Source organism: Stenella coeruleoalba, assembly GCF_951394435.1.
Source record: "Stenella coeruleoalba genome assembly, chromosome: 10".
In the NCBI taxonomy this organism is placed as follows: Eukaryota; Metazoa; Chordata; class Mammalia; order Artiodactyla; family Delphinidae; genus Stenella; species Stenella coeruleoalba.
The window spans coordinates 71,492,159-71,510,901 of record NC_137156.1 but is presented as its reverse complement, the minus strand read 5'-3'; the positions used below and the strand labels follow the sequence as shown (position 1 = coordinate 71,510,901).

The window sequence follows — 18,743 nt, the reverse complement described above, 5'->3', positions numbered from 1 at the left end:
GAAACAGACTCACAGACGTAGAGAACAGACTTCTGGTTGCCAAGGGGGAGGGCGGTGGGGGAGTTTGGGATTAGCAGATGCAAACTGTTATACATAGGATGGATAAACAAGGTCCTACTGCATAACATAGGGAACTATATTCAATATCCTGTGATAAACCATGATGGAAAAGAATATGAAAAAAGAAAAGAATGTATGTATATGTATAACTGAATCACTTTGCTGTATAGCAGAAATTACCACAATATTGTAAATCAATTATTCAATAAAATAAACTAAAAAAAACCCCTGATTTGGGGAGGTCCTCACAGCCTGAAAGAATGCAGAGGGGATCTCTGGGGTACAAATTGGGTAATTTTATGCTTGCATACTTACAGGATGGGGCTTGCCAAGGAGATGGGGGGCTGGTGCCAGTGTTGTCTGAGAGGTGACCTTGCTAATGGTTTTTCAGTGACCCAGGCAAGTCCAAAGGCTCACAGAAATCTGTAGAGCCCTCCTGTCTACCTAACCGCCCTGGCATTTCCAAGCTGAGCTCTCCTGATGAAAGCAGGAGGTGGGTTCTCACAGGTCCAGAGCTGCTCCATGTTGAGCAGGAAACGCTTTTCATGAGCCCCGTATAATGAGGTGTGGCGACCTCTTGTAATGAAAACTCGTCCTCCCTCTAGGAATGCCGCTTTGTGTCTAGGGACAGTGGGCAGTGATGGATGTGTATGACTTGAGGAGATAATGAGAGTAAAAAGCAGCTCATACGTGTTTGTCAGATGGCCAAATGCGTGTGCACGGAACATCCCTCTGGTTGGGAGGGGTGGGGCAGACTTAGAGCATCTGGTCGCTGGAAGCCATGGCAGCTCCATGGCCCGTCGGCAGAGAAGCCGCAGATTCACCAATAGGATATTCAGGGTGTCTTTTTTTTTTTTTTTTTTTTTTTTTTGCCGTACGCGGGCCTCTCACTGTTGTGGCCTCTCCCGTTGCGGAGCAACAGGCTCCGGACGCGCAGGCTCAGCGGCCATGGCTCACGGGCCCAGCCGCACCGCGGCATGTGGGATCTTCCCGGACCGGGGCACGAACCCGTGTCCCCTGCATCGGCAGGTGGACTCTCAACCACTGCGCCACCAGGGAAGCCCCAGGGTGTCTTTTTAAACACACAGGCTCAGAGAGTGTGTATGTCAGGCCCATCCCCAACGTCTCCCTTGAGTTCCAGACTCTTATCTCCACCCCAATTTGACATTTTTCCTTGAGCATCTTAAAGACAAGTTCTCTAGTTACCCTCCCCGCCCCTTCCCCGCCCCGACTCCTACACACACTATAACTCTCGGTCCTCTCCATCAGCGATGGTACCACCAGCTGCCTAGTTTAAGCCAGACATCCAGTCCCCACCCGTAACTCTTCCCTTTCCCCACCTCCAATCCAGCACTGTTTTGTGGGCTCCACCCCCAAAATATCTATTGACTCTACACAGGATCTGCATTTCTGCACCACCACGTTGGTCTCAGCCCCCTTGGTCTCTCTCCTGGCCTCCCGGAAGAGTCGGCTTCCAGCCCTGCTCCCGTGTGGTCCGAGTGATCCGGTCCTGCCCAAGTCTCGTCTCATCAGCCTCCCAGCCTCCCATTCCCACTTGCCCCAGCACAGGCTGGTTTTCTGAATCTTCACGCCCAGGGTCTTTGTATTTCTACTGCCTGGAAATTTTTTCCCTCATGGCCCTTCGCAAGCTATGTTTTTGTCCTCCTTGGGGGTCTCAATTCGAATCACATTTCTCCAGCAATGCTCTCCCTGACCTTGGCCATCAGTACCTCCACATCTCACTCAGTGATGTGCTCCAGCTGGCTTAGTCAGTAATCATCTTATTTTCCTGTTTAGTCTGTCTTCTGGCACAGCAAACCTTTTCAGTAAAGGGCCAGATAGAAAATATTCTAAGCTCTGTGGCCCTATGGTTTCTGTCACAAAGATTCGACTCTGCAATTTTAGTGTGAAAGAGCACATCTAGACAAAATGTAAGTGAATAGATGTGGCTGTGTTCCAGTCCTTTATCTGTGGACCCTGAAACTTGAAATCCATATAATTTTCACGTGTCACAAAATACTCTTTTGATTCAAAAAATCTTCAAAAAATGTAATAACCTGGACCTTACATATACAGACATTCTTTTTAGCTCCTGCACCTTACAGAAATATTCAGTGGGGCAGCAGGCTATAGTTTGCCAACCTGTTTTAGAATCTAAGCTCCATGAGGCCAGGCTTCTGTCTGTCTTGTCCGTCACAATATCCTAAGTCTATAACAGTCCTTGGCACATAAAAGATTCTCAGTAAATATTTGGGGAATAAAAGAAGGCAGAGGAAGCTATATCTGGAGCTCACCGGGCATATCTCAAACATGTGGCCATCATGTTTCTGAAAACAAGGAATAAGGGAACAAGGATAAAAAGGAAGAACAATCATGAGATAGGCATCTGAAGACCTGTCAACATGAGTCTCTGGACATCACGTCCATCCTTCTAGCCAGGACAACACTCGACCACCCATGATCTGTATTTTCTAGGCCTAGAGATTCTTCCAAGTCAAGCAAGAAACAAACAATCCTCTGAACTGGCAACTCGGCCAGGCTGTCAGAATTCTAACCCAAGGAAAGGCCATGGACATTTTGTCCTGGCACTGAGAGTTACCATCTGAATAAATTAATATTTATGTGCTTTTATGAGGAAAATTTTTCTTGATCTTTAACAAGGACAATCAACCTTTCAATCCCACCTGGCCTTTGTATCTCTTTTCATTTTCACCTTGCCCACTGGCTCAGAATAAATATTTCTCTGATTTTTTAAGTAGCATTTGTTCCCACAGCTATAGCTTTGAGACAAAATACTTTTCTTAATAATACTCTAAGAGGGAAAATACTTGGCTCTCTCCTCCATAATTTTTGATGGAACCTGTTTATTGCCTTGTGGTCATTCCATTGGCGGTCATTTGATGCTTTGGACTGCCGAATGAGGCCCCATTTGGGCTGTGTCTCTGGACACCAGTAGAAACATTTGGAAAGTTTAAAGAAAACTCAGACAACCAGTTGCACTTGGGGAAAAATATAACTAGATTCTGTCTCTCACCTCATATCAAAATCCTGGATGAGTTAAAGATTTAAACAAGAAGAAAATATGAATCAACATTTAAAACATAGTTTGGGGGATATGGACACCTCTAAACATGTTACTGAAGGCAGAAACACAAAGACAATTACGTAAGAGTTAAAAAATCTTCAGCACAGACGCCCTCCCCCAAACTCCTAAAGAAAATCTTGAGAAACCACAACCTTATAGAGTTATTTGCTGACAAATGGTTAATTCGTTAAAAAATTTTTCTCTTTACCCGTTTTGGGGAGAGAACATTTAAATTCTACTTTCTTAGCATATTTCAATTACACAATACAGTGTTATCACTACAGTCCCCATCAGACATTAGTTCCTCAGAACTTTCTCATCTTATAACTGAAATTTTGTACCCTTTTAGCAATCTCTCCTATTTCCCCCATTCCCAGCCCCTGGCAACTATTTTCTACTCTCTGTTTCTATGAGTTTGACTTTTTTTTTTTTTTTTTAAGATTTCACATATGAATGATACCATGCAGAATCTTTCTTTCTCTGTCTGGTTTATATCACCTAGCGTAATGTCCTGCAGTTTCATCCATGTTGTTGCAAATGACAAGATTTCTGTATTTTTTAAGGTTAAATAATATTCCATACACACACACACACACACACATACATACATATATACATATATATAACATTTTCTTGGTCCATTCATCTGTTGATGGACACTTTGTTTCCATACCTTAGTGACTGTGAATAATGCTGCAATGAACATGGGAGTACAGCTATCTCTTCAAGATAATGACTTTGTTTCCTTGGGATATGGACCCAGAAGTGGGATTGCTGGGTCATATGGTAGTTCTATTTTAATGTCTTGAGGAACCTCCATGCTGTGTTCCATAGCGGCTGCACCAGTTTGCATTCTCAACGGCAGCACACAGGGGTTCCTTTTTCTCCACATCCTAGCCAGCATTTGTTATCTTGTCCTTTTGAAAATAGCCATTCTAACCGGGGTAAGGTGATAGCTCATTGCGGTTTTGATTTGCATTTCCTTGATGATTAGTGATGTTGAGCAGGTTTAATTTCTTTAATATATAAAACTAAACATCAAAGGGAAAAAACACCATTGAAAAATGTGTAGAAACTATGTAGAGGTGTATATTTAAGGATGCTGGCAGAAAAAAATGAATGAAGGATATAAGCAGATGACTCACACAATAAGTTCAACGAGTCAACAAATATTTGAAGAACATGTTCAATCTTATTAGTAATTAAAAAAAAAAAAACCCACAAGACAATCCTGAGATACCATGTTCTGCCTGTCAAATTGGAAAAGATAAAAAAGAATGATGGTAAGCGTGTGGTCGACTGCTGGTGAGGCAGCATGGCTACATTTATCCAAAGTTCCAAATTCAACAGTTCTACTTCTAGAAATTAAGATTCACACAGTATTTGGAGAGTTTCCTCCATTTTCATTACCACTAGGATGGGGAGCCTGTACCAAGGATGAGAGAGTGTTTTGAGTAGCAAGACATTGGAGACCTTCTCCATGTTCATCACGGGTGTTGCTTAAGCCCATCAACACTCTAGGTTGCCAAATGCCCAGTAGTTTAACCAACTACCTACCAGCGTGTTGACTAAACTGACATGAATTCAGTCCAAATGATGCCTTGTGGGGAGGGGTGTAGGGGTGTATGCCTTGTTTCTATTCCATCAGGTATTCATGCCAGGGACACCACTGTTGCTTCTGTGTTGAATTGGAGTCAAAGCATATGAAACACTTTCTACATTAAAGGGTTAACTATATTTATGATCACCCACTGCTGGATTGTTAAAGGCCTAATGCACCAGGTGTAAATGTGCCTTTCTTCCAGCCTCCTCCGGTGTCAGGACTTTGTAGAAAATACTATCTTCTACTTCAGCGAGCACCCACTGCACACACATGTAAGCTAGACTTCAGTCCTGGAGGGAACACCAGTATCAAAAACCTTGGAGAATAACATTCCTGCTTGAGGCAATCTAATTAAACTTCTGTCAACTCGAAGTGGCCCCCAATGGACAGATCAAACCTATTTTTAGGTTCCAAGTGTTATAAGAAGAAATATTTAATTAGAATGGGGGATGTTTAAAATAGCTTTCTCTCTTAGCATCGGTGCCTGCTGGCTTGTTTTTCCTGATGTCATTAATCACTAGCGAACGGATGTCAGAATTCACAGCTATAGCTCCCGTCAAAATCTGCCTTCTTTGGGTAGTTTGTCCCATAATTCAAAATGCCATGTCTCTCCAGGATTTGACACTTTCCTGCAGGCCAATGGCACTGAGAGCTTTAGACAATTGAATTTTGAGCTTTTCTTCAGAATAAGAGCCCCAGGCAGGGTATTTCTCCCATGAAGCTCTATGGTTCTTGGCATCAGTGGAGAGATGGTCGTGTTCAGACTGAGGAGTAGAGAATGTTCCGTGGTCCTGGGACCAAGAAGGGCTTGATGATGCCTCGGGACCTACGTGAAGAACTGAGCTATATAGAAAGTGATGGAAGGGAGATAATTCGAGCTCCTTTAGGGTTCAAATCTAATTTTTAGTATTCCTTTATAATTTTTCTGGATCAACAAGTTTTTTAGAAATGGGAGAGAACTAGATTTACTTTGCCAATAACTGTGCTATCTAGAAAGTTATACAGATAAGACTTTATTTTTTAAAAAACACAGGAGTACTTAGTAAATGGCAGGCACTGTTCTCAGTGCTTTATGTGTTTTAAACTCACCTAGTCACCACAACAGCCCTTTGAGGTAGTAGTATTATTATTCCCATTTCACAGATGAGGAAACTGAGGTGCAGAAAGGATAAATAACTTTCCCCAAGCCACTCCCTAGTGGGTGGCAGAACCAGGATTCCAACATAGTCAGTCCGGCTCTGGAGTTGGGTGCTTAGCCATGTCTTCCATTTTATTACTTTATGATTAATAAGGACATTCTTTCTTTATTCCCAATAGATTTTAAGTGGTGCATATCTCCTAGAACTTCACCTGCTGGCTTCCTACAAATTATTGCCCTTCTCCCAAACTCAAAAGCTGTTAGAAAGTCATTATTTGTGAGAGGACAAGGTACTTTTACATGGCACTTGTGGGAGTATAAATTAAATCGGTTTGACCCTTTAGTCCAATGTCTCTACTTCTAGAAATGGATCTAAGGAAATAATCTAAGATGTATATAGAGAAATCTGTTTACAGTGAACAGACACTTGTTTCTAGTATCAGAACCTAGAACAGTTTCTGGCACATAGCGGGCATTTGGCAAAGAATTATTAAGTGACCAAACTGCAAATTACAAGCAAATGAAAAACAAAGATACAAACAAAACCTCAAGGTGCACCCAGAGGATGAAATAATTTTATCTCTCTGACGGTCTTCTATACAGACATTAGAAATCACGTTTGTAGAAGGAATTTCATTAATCGCAGCTTTTACACAACCTAGTAAGTGAATAAATCAAGCACTGAAAGATTAGGGACATTATTTTCTTGGGTTCCTATAGTACAACAACCACTCTTAGCAGGAAAATGGTGTGTTTATAGATTTTTCCCAATTAATAACTCATTTATTCACTGTAAGAGGTATGTTTAAAATTATTCACATTTTACATTTTATTGTTTTAATGTGTATTTATAGTTTTAAACAATCTGTTGGATTCATTTCCAAACATCACTAGTAGTTACCTGCTGGGCAAGTTGTGAATGGCTGTTATTCTATCCTTTGGATTTGGAATGTGTCTCCCCTTTTCTACAATAAATATATGTACTTTTGTAATCAGAAGAAATAAATGTTTAAAATTTTACCTTCCATGGGGTCAAAAGGAAGGAACAAAGATAACTAAGGACAGAAGAAAAGTGGCGATAGGAAAAATGCCAAAAAGTTCATAGTGGTTGTATTTACCTGGGGGGGATTAAGATTAGCATTTCACTTCTTTTAATTGATATAGGCTTTCCAATTGTATAATAATGAACATATATTATTTAAACAATATAACATTTATTTTTTTAATGGAGAAAGTAGAGTCTGGGTGGGGGAGTTTTAAAATTGGCTGCAGCGTCTGCCACTGGTTAGGGAGTTTCACTTTGGTCTCCACACATGACACTCGCCTCTCCTACCCGCCCCCCCGGCCTTATGATCCTGGCCATCTTGCTGACCAGTTGGGGACTACCGTGCCTCCAGGATTCTGGCATCTGGTAGATGTTCACATGTTTGTTTAATGACTAAACTAAATAGCTGTGGAGTAAATTGTTAACTTAATATTTTAAAATGTGTTCTGTTTGCTTTGTGAGGCGCAGTCTTCTTACCACGTCCCTCACCTCTAATAATCCCGCGTCTCCAGGGTGGGATATCCACTTCCCGGTGCATTTCAGGTTGTTGTGCGTTATGTCCTCTTCATACACCAAGGGGATCGGGAGCATCAGCGGTCCCTGTTCAGAGAGAAGGCTTTGAACCACCTGGAGGATGGAGAACTTGCCTGGGAGAACCCTACCTTCTGAGGGTGTTGAGCCACCTACGCTGGAATGTTTGGTGGCGGGGTTGGGGGTGACAGTTAAGGCTGAAGAATAGTCACAAAGCTCAGAATGGCCACTGGGGGTCAGTCTTATGCATGGGAGGTACGATGGTCCCCAGCCCCCCTCCTCCCCCAGTATCTTCCCAGCTCACAAACTGGTCACTGAGATTCTGCCACAAGAGATACACCTTTCTGGTTTAAGATTTCTGCCAGCGCTAATATTTAAATACTGTCAAACATTTACACTTCAATGTGACTGAAGGTTCTGAAAGCACATTGGGTAGGAAAGTATTGGGGATGGCCTATTGCCTCTTCTTTGTCAGGTTTTGCGTTAGGAGCTTTATAGAGTAACCACAGAATTTATCCTCCAAAGTGGAATGCTTCTGAGAGTGAAAAGAGATGCTCATTTGAGGGATGGGGTGCCAGGGCAACAGGCAAAAAGTGGGAGTGTCTTGCATCAACAGGTTTGCATGGTCTCCTCATGTATGGATATATCATGTTTGTAGCAATGAGAAATTATCCTGCCCATTTAGACGAGGGAACTAAGGTTCAGGGAAGTCAAGAAACATGTCCAACGTCCTTGGTTTCAAAGTCTGTGCTCTTTTATCCCCTTAAGGCTCAAGGTCAGTGGGCTCCTGGAAATCAACAGGAAAGGGATGTCACTGCGGGGAGAGCGGGAGAGGACTTGAACAGGATAAGACGAGGAACGACCCAATGGTACTTTGTTAGCTTGGTGATTGCTGCCAGGACCAGCTCTGGACGCAGACTGGAAGGTATGTGTGGTAAGGCTCATCGTTGAAAAAGTCCCCTGACCCTTTGCTGCTCTGCCTCAAAGGTGCCTCATCATCAGGTGTCAGGCCACCTGTCCCGGAACTGTGTGTCCCTCTCTTGTGCTGTGCATGTGGCCTGCCAGGAGGCCAGAACTCTGCTTCCTTTGTGTTATGTTCCCTCCATGCGGTTGCCTTTCTGTCTCTCAGGTCAAGGGTACGAGTGCAAGGGTCTCTAACGCAGCTTGCATGAGAGTCTAGGATCTCTCTCATGTTGTCAGGTTTTGAAAATTTCCCTGGACTTTGCCTTATGAACGAGGGAAAGAGAGGAACTTATTTCATGTCCTGGAAAGTCTTCTGTCACAGACAGCCAAGGAGGGTTTGAGGCACCCATGTTTCATTGCAGGGTCTGGGATTCCAGGGGAGGAACAAGGGTACTTAGCATTTATCTCATACATTAGGAAAGGCGTTTCTCTGAGAGGGGAACACACTTCCTCCCATGGCATGTAAGTAACCACCTCCCTACATTTCCATGCTAGGGCTCCATCCCAAGTATGGAGAACCGACCAAGAAAACCATGTTCACCTGGTGGAACTCCTTCCACAAGTACTGAGGCTGATGCTTCTCAACTCCCTTTTTTTCACGTCTATTCACATATCTTTGGTCTTCATGTCTTGGCCTCCTCCCTAAGAAGTGGTCATCAGAGCTGAGCCTGAACTCTCACCTGGAGACTTTGGGATGCCCCAAGGAGATGCCCCAAGAAGAGACCACCCTGCCACTCACCACCAAAGAGACCGTCATTATGACCCAAGAGCTCCTGACTGCACTGAACCAGACAGCAGCTCCCCGTGTACCTTTTGAGAAAGTTCAAAGCCCTCACAGATACCTCTGTTCTTTTTCTAGGGCTCCCTCCTCAAGGTCACCTCTAGATCTGAGCTCCTTGTTCTTTTGAATTTATTTTGTAAACTGTACTGTCTCACCGTGCTGCATTTTCTCATTATCCCACTCTGTTCTAGGTCGAACCAGGAGTTCACCCATTTCCACCAAAAAACAAAACCAAAACAAAACCCAATTCTAGGTTCTGGGAAAGTGGTAGTGGATGCATCTTTTTTAATCTTTCCAAATTCCTCCATACAAAAAGGACAGCTGGATAGCAAAGCCATAAACCAACGGTCAACATTTACCAAACATCTCAACTGCCTCTCCCAAGCCAAGGTAGTCCTACAAACCCCCAAATGGAAGGAATGAGGATAAACCATCAAGAACCACAAGACTCCCAGGGATCAGCGTCTATGTAGCAGAAACAGAGGGTAGCAACAGGGCCTCTGATGGGCTTGAGAACAGGAGAGCCTGAAAATATCCCACTGGCGACACGGTTGACCAATTCAGGAATGGTAGTTGAACCTGGGGGAGGGCTCGTGCTCACTAATCACAGGTGAGGGCCAGAGCCCCCTAGTAATGTTAAGAGGGGCAGGAACAGCCTAGCCCCTGTGAACTCCAGAAACTGATATACTCAAAAACATCAGTGGCCCCTTAGTGTTTAGAGTGTTAATCTTAGACTTTTTTTTTTTTTAGCTTGACATTCAAACCCTTTGATAGCTTCACCCTAGTGTGCCTTTCCAGTATAATTTCCAACCAGATCTTTTGATTCGCCCTCTATGCCAACTACTCTGTTCTCAGGGGTTCCATTTGCCTTCTCCAATTCCTCGGGTCTTGCATTTCACTCAGCCCTCATGCTATGGCTCGGGTGAATTCTGGATAACATCACTGAAATGTGCAGGCTCAAGACACAGTTGGTGTCTCTCGGTTAACTTTTGGCACAAAATTTTTATAAATACAAATTCCTTTTGGAAGAGAATACTGCTTCTGCCAGACAAAGTTTACTTAGTTCCACAAACAACAGTAGGACACTTATCACTGTAGCTCTTGTTATAACACACGTCTCCCTTGACTTTCTCCTAATTTAAAATAATTTAATCATGTTCTTATTAAAAAATCCATCCCATATTTGGGAAAAGACTAAAAGGCATTTGCTTGATTTCTGAAATAATGATAGGGCATTTCCGTTTGCCCAGGGAGTACCAGCCAAGGTCAAGGTCCACATAAGGTGTGGACCATCACCAGTTCTGAAGATTCCCGGGGGGGAAATGAATGCCCATGTAGGAGGCTTGAGACAGTAAACTTGATGTCCTCCTGGTGACTCTGGCTTTGCCCTGACCCATGGCCCCATGGGATGTGAACAGAACTGCCCTTGTTGAGAGAAGGCATGGATGCAACATTTTCCATTTCTTTCACCAAACATAAGTGTATGATGGGAGGAAGATTTTGATATGCGGAATCCCACCACGTCCTCAGTCAGAGACACAGATGTACCATATGATTTTGAGCGTGGCACCCAGGATTTGGGTCTAGTTCAAGCACGCAGCTCATAAAAGCCCAGACAATAAAAAGTGAAGATGTAAAAGATAAAAGGGTTGCTTTCAGATGCCATAAAATATTGTTTAAAACCCTTCTTAACCATAGCATTCTAACCTTTACATTTCCATTTTTATGCATGGAAAAAAGGACTGTTCGGTATTTGTACTAACCGAGCCTCAGGAAATGAACATCTTCTGGCCATTAAAAGCAGGTTCTACTAGTTCAGTAATGGCATCTGAATCACTCTCTTTGCGATCCTGGGCTTTGCCGTCACGCATTGGAATGCGTTCATTTCCTTGCGCTCAGGACCTTGCTAATGCTTTAATTCCTGTAGGTAAATCCTGTGGGAAAAAGTAATACTGCATCTGAAACGTCTGACAAAAATACACGCAAGTTTTTTTTTTTAATAACAAGAGATTTGTTGTAGCTGTTTTAAGATAGCAACCATTGTGGAGACCTCTTGAGTACAATTGTGGTTAGACTTGAAATATTTAAATGGTTAGACCTTTAAATATTTAGCTAATGCTATTTTCTAGGTATCATTTAAATTAATAGCAAAATAATAATGATAAAAAATCATAGCTTATTATATCATGCATTTTCTATGGATTAAGTCCTGTGCTTTTTAAATCTTCCCAACATGTCTGGGGCAGGTACTGATCGTTAGCTCCATTTTATAGGTAAGGAAAGTGAGACTTAGAGGTAAAATTAACTTGCCTGAGGTCAGACAGTGCCAGAATTTTATTCCAAATCTGTCTGGCTCAGAAGCCCAATTTCTTAATCACTTTTGATGTACTGTATTTTGCCCACTTGAAATTTTTATAAAATGCAAAACACAATTCCTTAAAACCAGAAACTGTGTTTAAAACATAAAACCATCTCCGTTTTGACTCTGAAGTTGGGCAACCACACTGTTCCCTATGTCAAGGCATTGTAGTCACAATAACTAGTTTAATTGCCTGGGTTTTAGATTTTTCATTGGCAAAATTAAGACATTGAGCCAAAAACACCTTTTCCTTCTGACGTTCAGTCATTTGTCTGTTCAGCTAATGTTGATTTGGATTTCTACTATAAGGAAAGACCGGGTGATCTAATCATAATAATGGACTAATGAGGTATGATCCCTAAGTGGAAAGAGCTCAGTTTAATGGAAGAGAAGAATTCACCAACGAACCATCAGAATCCAATGTAGTCTGTGTGTAAAAGGTATGTGTGCATGTGTGTGTGTACACATACATATAAACACACACAATCATACGTATACATATGTATGCACAGACACATACACACACACACACACACCCCTATGGGAACAGAGTAGAGGCAGGGACTTAGAAATTGGGTGTTTCACACAAGTGTGACAATAATTCCATGAGGAGAAGGGGCTGAGTCTGTTTTTAGTCCACCGGTGTCTTGGGCCTGGCACATCGGTACATACTTGTTGAATGATGGCATGAATGAAAATGAGACATAATCTGCGTTGTAAAGGATTCATGGAGGCTCACCAGGTGGAGAAGAGGGGGTAGGACACACAGGCCAGGCGGCAGGAACAGCATGTACAAAAGTAAGGAGCACATACAGTTTCATGGTGGGTTGAGCGAGGCCTTGGAAGCTTGGCCCCAGCAGGAGGGTGCATGTGGGGTAGCAGCAGAAAACAAGGTTACAAAAGGTAAATTTTGGCCAGGTTCACGGTGGGTCCAAAGCCATGGGTTTGGGTGAGGTGTGACTCTGCAGAGCTCTTTCAGTGGGGAGAACCTGTAGCTCTGGATGCCTTACTTATTCACAGCTATTGGACCCAAAGTAATGTAATATGACTACTTAGCAAATAAAAGGGTAACAGTGGAAACTCCACTAGGAAAAGATATTGTGGGTGGGCTCCCATTTTCAGGGGAAAAAAAGATATCACCAACTTAAATCAGAGGAGCAGTAAGAATTATTAACATTAAACAATAGGTAGTCAGATTGAACCTGAGTATAGGAACCTGTTTGGAGGCAGGAAGTTCTTGTGCCTGTAAAGGTCTGTCCGTCCACTAGGAGAACCGAGAGTAAGAGTAAAAGTAAGGCATCCTTGGAAATGTGATTTTTCAGCCCCACCCATTAAGAGGTAGGAGCCTATTTCCACATTCCCTGGATTGGGCTGGCTTTATAAATTGTATTGAAATAGTAGTGAGGGAGGCCAATTCTGAGCCCAGGCCTCAAGAGACCGCGCTTGCTTCCATTCACTCTCTTGTAACACTGCTGCCAACGTGTGAACAAGCCTGGGCTGGCCTGCGGGTTGTCACCCCAAACCGAAAGCCAGCCAATCTCTAGAGGCATGGCTGAGGCCATCCTACACCAGCCAGCCCAGCCAGCTCACAAGCTGCACATGAACAAGCTTAGCTGAGTCCAGCCTCACTCAGCAGAACTGTCCAGGCAGCCAGAAGACTCATGAGCAAGAATAGATGGTAGTTGTTTTAAGGTAAAAACAAAGGGACGAAGGGAGGGAGGGAGGGAGGAAGGAAGGAAGGAAGGAAGGAAGGAGGGAAAGAAGGGGGAGAGGGAAGGAGGGAGGGAGCAAATGTGATAGAAAAGGGTGATGATGAGTTGCCTAGCATCTAGCTCTTACTATGGGTTAAGTCCTGGGTTACCCACTTTACATACCTTATTTCACTTAATTAGTTCTTGGTTATATCACATTTGTTCATAAATGCATCAAATCTCTCTTCAAAGGAGAGTCTGATTCCAAAAACTTCCAACTTGATTTACCAAGCTGCATGCCAGAAGGATTTTATTCAAAGCTTTTGGAATCAGACAAATCTGGGTTTCAATTCCAATTCTCTCTTGCCCTCTGTATAACCTGAGGTAATGTATTTAACACAAACCCCAGTGTCAATTTCTGCATCTGAACAAGTGAGATTAAATAATACTTACGGGGAGACCTTCAAGATGGCGGAAGAGTAAGACGCGGAGATCACCTTCCTTCCCACAAATACATCAGAAATACATCTACACGTGGAACAACTCCTACAGAACACGTACTGAATGATGGCGGAAGACCTCAGACCCCCCAAAAGGCAAGAAACTCCCCACGTACCTGGGTAGGGCAAAAGAAAAAACAGAGACAAAAAAATAGAGACGGGACCTGCAAGAGTGGGAGGGAGCTGTGAAGGAGAAAAGGTTTCCACACGCTAGAAAGCCCCTTCGCGGGCGGAGACTGTGGGTGGCGGAGCGGGGAAGCTTCGGAGCCACGGAGGAGAGCACAGAAACAGGGGTGCGGAGGGCAAAGCGGAGAGATTCCCGCACAGAGGATTGGTGCCGACCAGCACTCACCAGGCCGAGAGGCTTGTCTGCTCACCCGCTGGGGCGAGCGGGGCTGGGAGCTGAGGCTTGGGCTTCGGTCGGAGCGCAGGGAGAGGACTGGGGTTGGCTGCGTGAACACAGTCTGCGGGGGGTTAGCGCACCACTAACTTAGGGAGTCCGGGGAAAAGTCTTGACCTGCCGAAGAGGCAAGAGACCATTGTTTCGGAGTGTGCGAGGAGAGGGGATTCAGAGCACAGCCTAAACGAGCTCCAGAGACAGGCACGAGCCGCGGCTATCAGCGCGGACCCCAGAGACGGGCATGAGACGCTAAGGCTGCTGCTGCCGCCACCAAGAAGCCTGTGTGCAAGCACAGGTCACTATCCACACCTCCCCTCCCGGGAGCCTGTGCAGCCCACCACTGCCAGGGTCCCGTGATTCAGGGACAACTTCCCTGGGAGAACGCACGGCGCGCCTCAGGCTGGTGCAATGTCATGCCAGCCGCTGCTGCCGGAGGCTCACCCCGCATCCGTAACCCTCCCTCCCCCCCGGCCTGAGTGAGCCAGAGCCCCCGAATCAGCTGCTTCTTTAACCCTGTCCTGTCTGAGCGAAGAACAGACGCCCTCAGGCGACCTACATGCAGAGGTGGGTCCAAATCCAAAGCTGAACCAGGGGAGCTGTGCGAACAAAGAAGAGAAAAGGAAATCTCTCCCAGCAGCTTCAGGAGCAGCAGATTAAATCTCCACAATCAACTTGATGTACCCTGCATCTGTGGGATACCTGAATAGACAGTGAATCATCCCAAATTGAGGCAGTGGACTTTGGGAGCAATGATATATATATATTTTTTTCCTTTTTCTCTTTTTGTGAGTGTGTATGTGTATGCTTCTTTATGTGATTTTGTCTGTATAGCTTTGCTTTTACCATTTGTCCTATGGTTCTGTCTGTCCGTATTTTTTTTTTTTAGTATAGTTTTTAGCACTTGTTATCATTGGTGAATCTATTTTTTGGTTTCATTGCTCTCTTTAGTTCTCTTTCTTTTTTTATTACTTTTTAATTTCTTTTATTTTTAATAATTATTTTTTATTTTAATAACATTATTTTTATTCCTTCTTTCTTTTTTTTCTCCCTTTTCTTCTGAGCTGTGTGGCTGACAGGGTCTTGGTGCTCTGGCCGGTTATCAGGCCTGTGCCTCTGAGGTGGGAGAGGAGAGCTTGGGACATTGGTCCTCCAGAGACCTCCTGGCTCCATGTGATATCAAATGGAGAAAGCGCTCCCAGAGATCTCCATCTCAATGCTAACACCCCAGTCCACACAATGACCAGCAAGCTACAGTGCTGGACACCCTATGCCAAACAACTAGCAAGACAGGAACACAAACCCACCCATTAGCAGAGAGGCTGCCTAAAATCATAATAAGGTCACAGACACCCCAACACACACCACCGGACATGGTCCTGCCCACCAGAAAGACAAGATCCAGCCTCATCCACCAGAACACAGGCACTACTCCCCTCCACCAGGAAGCCTACACAACCCACTGGGGGCAGACATCAAAAACAACGAGAACTATGAACCTGCAGCCTGAAAAAAGGAGACCCCAAGCACAGTAAGTTAAGCAAAAGGAGAAGACAGAAAAAAACACAGCAGATGAAGGAGCAAGGCAGAAACCCCCAGACCAAACAAATGAAGAGGAAATAGGCAGGCTACCTGAAAAAGAATTCAGAATAATGATAGTAAAGATGATCCAAAATCTTGGAAATAGAATGGAGAAAATACAAGAAATGTCTACCAAGGATGTAGAAAAACTAAGGAGCAAACAAACAATGATGAAAAACACAATAAATGAAATTAAAAATTCTGTAGAAGAAATCAATAGCAGAATAACTGAGGCAGAAGAACGGATAAGTGACCTGGAAGATAAAATAGTGGAAATAACTACTGCAGAGCAGAATAAAGAAAAAAGAATGCAAAGAATTGAGGACAGTCTCAGAGACTTCTGGGACAACATTAAATGCACCAAAATTCGAATTATAGGGGTCCCAGAAGAAGAAGAGAAAAAGAAAGGGACTGAGAAAATATTTGAAGAGATTATAGTTGAAAACTTCCCTAATGTGGGAAAGGAAATAGTTAATCAAGTCCAGGAAGCACAGAGAGTCCCATACAGGATAAACCCAAGGAGAAAAACGCCAAGACACATATTAATCAAAAATTAAATACGAAGAAAAAATATTAAAAGCAGCAAAGGAAGAACAACAAATAACATACAAGGGAATCCCCATAAGGTTAACAGCTGATCCTTCAGCAGAAACTCTGCAAGCCAGAAGGGAGTGGCAGGACATATTTAAAGTGATGAAAGGGAAGAACTTACAACCAAGATTACTCTACCCAGCAAGGATCTCATTCAGATTCAATGAAGAAATTAAAACCTTTACAGACAAGCAAAAGCTAAGAGTATTCAGCACCACCAAACTAGCTTTACAACAAATGCTAAAGGAGCTTCTCTAGGCAAGAAACACAAGAGAAGGAAAAGACCTACAATAACAAACCCAAAAAAATTAAGAAAATGGGAATAGGAACATACATAACGATTATTACCTTAAATGCAAATGGATTAAATGTTCCAACCAAAAGACACAAACTAGCTGAATGCATACAAAAATCAGACCCGTATATATGCTGTCTACAAGAAACCCACTTCAGACCGAGGGACACATACAGACTGAAAGTGAGGCGATGGAAAAAGATATTCCATGTAAATGTAAACCAAAGAAAGCTGGAGTAGCAATTCTCAGATCAGATAAAATAGACCTTAAAATAAAGACTATTACAAGAGACAAAGAAGGACAGTACATAATAATCAAGGGATCAATCCAAGAAGAATATATAACCATTGTAAATATTTATGCACCCAACATAGGAGCACCTCAATACATAAGGCAAATGCTAAACAGCCATAAAAGGGGAAATCGACAGTAACACATTCATAGTAGGGGACTTTCACACCCCACTTTCACCAATGGACAGATCAACCAAAATGAAAATAAATAAGGAAACACAAGCTTTAAATGACAAAGTAAACAAGATGGACTTAATTGACATTTGTAAGATATTCCATCCAAAAACAACAGAATACACCTTCTTCTCAAGTGCTGGTGGAACATTCTCCAGGAGAAATCATATCTTGGGTCACAAATCAAGCCTTAGTAAGTTTAAGAAAATTTAAATCGTATCAGGTATCTTTTCCAACCACAATGTTATGAGACTAGATATCAATTACAGGAAAAAAACTAAAATATACAAACACATGGAGGCTAAACAATATGATACTAAATAACCAAGAGACCACTGAAGAAATCAAAGAGGAAATCAAAAGAATACCTAGAAACAAATGACAATGAAAACATGATGGCCCAAAGCATATGGGATGCAGCAAAAGCACTTCTAAGAGGGAAGTTTATAGCAATACAATCCTACCTCAAGAAACAAGAAAAATCTCAAATAAACAACCTAACTTTACACCTAAAGCAATTAGAGAAAGAAGAACAAAAACACCCCAAAGTTAGCAGAAGGAAAGAAATCATAAAGATCAGATCAGAAAAAAATGACAATAGAAATAAATGAAAAAGATATGAAGGAAATGATAGCAAAGATCAATAAAATTGAAAGCCGGTTATTTGAGAAGATAAACAAAATTGATAAACCACTAGCCAGACTCAACACAAAGAAAAGGGAGAAGACTCACATCAACAGAATTAGAAGTGAAAATGGAGAAGTAACAACTGACACTTCAGAAATACAAAGGATCATGAGAGATTACTACAAGCAACTATATGCCAATAAAATGGACAACCTGTAAGAAATGGACAAATTCTTAGAAAAGCACAACCTTCTAAGACTGAACCAGGAAGAAATAGAAAATATGAACAGACCAATCACAAGCACTGAAATTGAAACTGTGATTAAAAATCTTCCAACAAACAAAAGTCCAGGAACAGATGGATTCACAGGCAAACTCTATCAAACATTTAGAGAAGAGCTAACACCTATCCTTCTCAAACTCTTCCAAAATATAGCAGAGGGAGGAACACTCCTAAACTCATTCTACGAGGCCACGATTACCATGATACCAAAACTAAAGATGTCACAAAAAAAGAAAACTACAGGCCAATATCACTGATGAACATAGATGCAAAAATCCTCAACAGAATACTAGCAAACAGAATCCAACAGCACAGTAAAAGGATCATAAACCATAATCAAGTGGGGTTTACCCTAGGAATGCAAGGATTCTTCAATATACACAAAACAATGTGGTACACCATACTAAGAAATTGAAGGATAAAAACCATATGATCATCTCAATAGATGCAGAAAAAGCTTTCGACAAAATTCAACACACAGTTATGATAAAAAACCCTCCAGAAAGTAGGCATAGAGGGAACTTACCTCAACATAATAAAGGCCATATATGACAAACCCACAGCCAACATCGTCCTCAATGGTGAAAAACTGAAAGCATTTCCTCACGATCAAGAAAAATAGAAGGTTGCCCACTCTCACCACTATTATTCAACATAGTTTTGGAAGTTGTAGCCACAGAAATCAGAGAAGAAAAAGAAATAAAAGGAATCCAAATCGGAAAGAAGAAGTAAAACTGTCACTGTT

General features: G+C 42.6%; 1 long non-coding RNA gene across 1 annotated transcript in view; it reads right to left on the bottom strand.

Annotated features, from left to right (window-relative positions):
- Positions 1-7,430: 7,430 nt before the first annotated feature.
- Positions 7,431-18,743, bottom strand: part of LOC307193514 — a 135,399-nt gene continuing 124,086 nt past the window's right edge. Inside the window, exons 6-7 of the long non-coding RNA XR_013830345.1 lie at positions 10,970-11,140; positions 7,431-7,531 (exon numbers count right to left, since the gene is read on the bottom strand). This is a non-coding gene — a long non-coding RNA (uncharacterized lncRNA). The remainder of the gene's footprint in view (positions 7,532-10,969; positions 11,141-18,743) is intronic.